The following is a 4,186-nucleotide window of genomic DNA, read 5'->3' as shown; positions in this document are numbered from 1 at the left end:
CATCTGGGACAGAGGCCATGATAGAATGAGACAACTCCTCCTACACCCCAAGAAAAGGATTGGAATGGACAATCCATACTCTGATGGAATTGATTTTTAAAGGATTTGTCTACACTTTCTCAGGATGAACTAATTTAGTTAGACATGGCTACTGACCAGCCTTTACTTATATGACAATGTGTGCACTATCAGATCTCAGAATCAAGTTGGTAGGAACACTTTTATGAATCCCCTGGCCGGGAACTAGATGCCTGATAGGGGGTAGGGTTAAGGGTGGAGTAGGACATGGCATAATGTGAAATCAGAAAGAACTGGGTTCAAATTCTGCTTCAGATATTAAGCTACATAACCTTGGATCTTGCTCAGTCTAAATCTCTCTCTCTTTTTTGTGATACATTCGCTGTCACCATCACCACCAGCGTGGTCATTGTCAGCATCCCCATTATCTCCACAAACACCATTGTCATTGACATCACCATAATGTCAACCATCACGGTTGTCATAGAAACCATGACCACTTTCATGCTCATTGTTGTAATAATGATCTTTTCCATTGCTTCCATGGTCGTCATTCCCACTCATGGTTGATGGCCCTGTCCAAGTATGGAAGTGTCCATTCAGGAAAGGATTTGCCCACTGACTGGCTAGCCTGACATATTAGTAAAGGGATGGCAACACCTACAGAAAAAAACACACCCTATGGCATCGTATTCTATGGCTCTCCTATTTCTCACTCTTTGGATGGCCCAGGCTGCAGACATTGCAGACTCCATGAAAGATTCAGGGTCTTTGTGAACACTGTAAGGACTTAACTCTGCCTCAGAGTAATCTATTCACCAGAGCAGCCCAACAATAGCCAAAACAATAGCCTACCATCTCCTCAAGTGTATACCCATAACCCAGATGGCAAATCCTTCTCTAGGTCTGAACAGGGACACATTGAGAAATACTCACCTAAGCATGAGACACATACTGAAGATTGACTGGCTGGAGCTGAGTAATCATGTCACCACACGGAGTCTGAGGAAGATCACTTTCCTTTCCCTGTCTTTACGAAGCCTTAGTTGTCTGGGCCACTGAAATGGTAAGTGACTTCCCCAGGATCACATTCCCCAAGTTTTAGGACTTGGACTCTGATCATCCTTCCCTTTCAAGGCTAACCTATTCATTATGTCACCCTGCCTCACTAAAATTATCTGTGAATACACACATATACAATACAATGTATACATACATACGCATACATGCATGTATATACACACACGTGAACAGTGAGATCCCTTTAGGTTTCCCTTTGAGGTCCCAAAGTTGATCAGCCTCTCAAGTAACCTCTTTGCACCTAGCTGTTTCATATGTGACTCACAGACAAGAGCTTCTCTGCTGTCCTGTGGTTTGGGAAGCAGTGAGCCCTCACTGCATGTGAACCTAAAGGGGCAAGAGTCTGCGTCATCCTTAGAAACCTCGTGAACAACGCTTCACTGTGTGTGAAAATGCCCTTAGTGATATTCCTTGTCATGCTTCAGAAAGTTGATGAGAACACATTCCCTGTTGTTTCCAGGCTGCCCCAGATTACAAACAAGTCAAACAGCAATGGGAAAGAAATGGAACCTCCAGATTTCACCCTGTTCTCTTTTTTTTTTCTTTAAGTGTGTTCTGTTTGTGACTTGGCCTTTACAATGAATCTTTCACTGCCCAGTTTTTGAAATTGTTTATAAAGTGATTGTTAAAAATGAACTCTGGTGTCCTCAGGTGAGTGGGGTTGGTGGGTGTGATCTCCAAATGAGGAAGATGGAGTCAGAAGACCTTGGCTTAAATCTCAACTTGGCCAGTCCTGAGTATGTGCCTCTGGACAAGTATCTTATTAGTAATGGAACCATCTTCATCCAAAGTCAAGAAATCAACCAATATGAATTAAGCATTTACTATGTGACAGGCCTGGTGATAAGTGCTAAGAATAGGAATGTAAGCAGGCAAAAAGGAAAGTCAGTCCCTGTCTTCAAGGGGTTTACCTTCTAATGGTACACAAAGGGAGTTGAAAGGGGGACAGAGTGAAGGTGAGTGTGGGCCATTGTAGCGAATGCCCAGAATGTCATGAGTGAAACCTGGATAGGAATGAAGACGTGGCCAGCCTGGGCTGCAGTTTTAGAAATGGATTTCCTGAAAGGAATTAGAAAGTCAGAAGAAGGGGCCACAGGAAGGGAGAATACTTTCAATGTAAAAAATCCATTGGTGGAATAAGCTTCCTCTCTCCCTGTCTTTCTCTTTCCTTTCTTTCTTTTCTTCTTCTCTCCCTCCCTCTCTCTCCCTTCCTTTCCTCCACCTTCCCTCCCTTCATCCTCTTTCTTCCTTCCCTCTTTCTTTTCCATCTTTACTCTTTCCCTTCCATTCTCCCTTCTTTTTCTCTTCCTCCCTCCTCCACCCTCCCTCCCTTTCTTCCCTCTTCCCTCTCTCCCTTCTTCTTTCCCTCCCTCTCTCCCTTCCTTCCTTCTTTCCCTTCTTCCTTCCCTCCTCCCTTTCTTCTTTCTTTCCTCCTTCCCTCCCTTACTCACTCCCTTGATTTCTAATATTCTTCTTTTCTGCCATCCTACTTTCCATAAAAATCTCTTGAGTCGAATCAGTTGAAATGGGTTGAGAACACTTGCTATTGTTTTGCTTAGAGAATTTCACCTTACAGCAAGTCCAGTATTCATCTATGTACCATCTTCTTCATCTCCTACCTCAGTCATTGTCAACTTCAGTCCCCTATCTTATCTGGTATTGAGATGTTTTCTTGTTGTTGTTAGAGCAACAAAATTTTCTTGGCATAGAGAGGTTTTTGTTTGTTTTCTAGGTAAGAAAACTCATCTACCCAATATAGGTGGACATCTTTTCTGCACTATAAAGGCTTAGAGCATTTCCTGGGGCACCAAGAGATTTAGTATCTTGCTCAGTGTCAGTCTTACAACCAAGAAGTTTCCTTGGCAGGGCTTGAATTCAGATCTCTTGGTTCCCGGGTCGTCTCTCCACTCTGCCATGTTGCTTCTCATGTTTTCTATAGTTTATATCAATAGGGAGTTCAAAGTAGTAGGTAGAACTCCAGGAAGGCTCTCTGGGTGATTGAGCAAAGCTCAATTTGGTGCTAATTACATGAACTAATTTCTAATCTTATCGATGTCTCAAAAGCATGGGGGTGGGAGTGGGGGTAGGGAAGCTGGTGGTAATAAAAAGACACAGGTTTTTCCTTTTTAATTGCAGGATGAAAATTAACTATTTTCAGACCTGGCTGACTGTGGTCCTGTGGGTCACAGCAGGCATTGAGTGCTGAATTAATTCAATAACAGAATGAGAAAGTGAAGTGGAAGCAACCCAGAGAGGTTAGGAAGGTGACAGAAGAACCAGAATGTGTTACAGGAAGGGACAAAATGCTTCATGTTTTCTAACTCAGACCCAAGGTGGTCTTTGAGTCTTGTGGTCTCTCTTTCCTTTTGTCTTCCCACACCCTCCAGATAGAATGTTTCCCTTCATCGGAATGACTGGAGATGGCCCAGGATGCAATGGGAGACCTTGGCCATTTTAGGCCAAGGTCTTATCAGATTTCTACTTCGAGTGAGATATACCCATTCAATGAATAGGCCTCTTTCAGTAGTTACTCAAGGGATGGGTACCTCATAGCACCTCAGATGGGGCTTACTACATCGCAGAGATGTGCAAGGGGGCAAATAAGTTGATTAGAGTCTTTGTTTCTAAGGGAATATCAAGGAAAGTCCATTCCAAAGGACATCTTGAACAACATTCTGTGATTGGAATGACATTCTAGAGCCCCCAACTACACATTGGTGGTTTAATGAGGGTATTTCTCACAAAACGCGTGGCAGCCCATGCTGGAAACACAGTTGTTCTGCAGATGAGCCCAGAAATGAGGTGCCCAAGGGCACTTTGTTGGCTGGTGCATGTGCCAAGAGCAGAAATGCATCCCAGCTGCCATATGGGACTTGCTTTATTGCCACATATGGGATAAGGGTGCATTTTTCCCAAAGACTCAGATTTCCAGGGATCCCATAAAGACCTAAAGAACTAGAGAGGCAGGGGGCAGAGTGGGAAGAATGGTTGACTTGGTGTTAAGTTGCCTTGAGTAAAAATCTTGCCTCTTCTATTTTTAAAAATTAGTTTATTTATTTTTAGTTTTCAACATTCACTGCCATAAGTT

At 43.2% G+C, this 4,186-nt stretch overlaps 1 long non-coding RNA gene across 1 annotated transcript; it reads left to right on the top strand.

The window, feature by feature from the left end:
* Positions 1–996: 996 nt before the first annotated feature.
* LOC140525350 (uncharacterized) lies at positions 997–1,734 on the top strand. Its single transcript, XR_011974013.1, has 2 exons — positions 997–1,084; positions 1,559–1,734. It is a non-coding gene; the product is annotated as an uncharacterized lncRNA (long non-coding RNA).
* The last annotated feature ends 2,452 nt before the right edge of the window (positions 1,735–4,186 follow it).

This window comes from Notamacropus eugenii, chromosome 2, assembly GCF_028372415.1.
Source record: "Notamacropus eugenii isolate mMacEug1 chromosome 2, mMacEug1.pri_v2, whole genome shotgun sequence".
NCBI classification, from domain to species: Eukaryota; Metazoa; Chordata; class Mammalia; order Diprotodontia; family Macropodidae; genus Notamacropus; species Notamacropus eugenii.
Note: the sequence above shows the minus strand (reverse complement) of the source record. Positions and strands in the feature narration are given on the sequence as shown.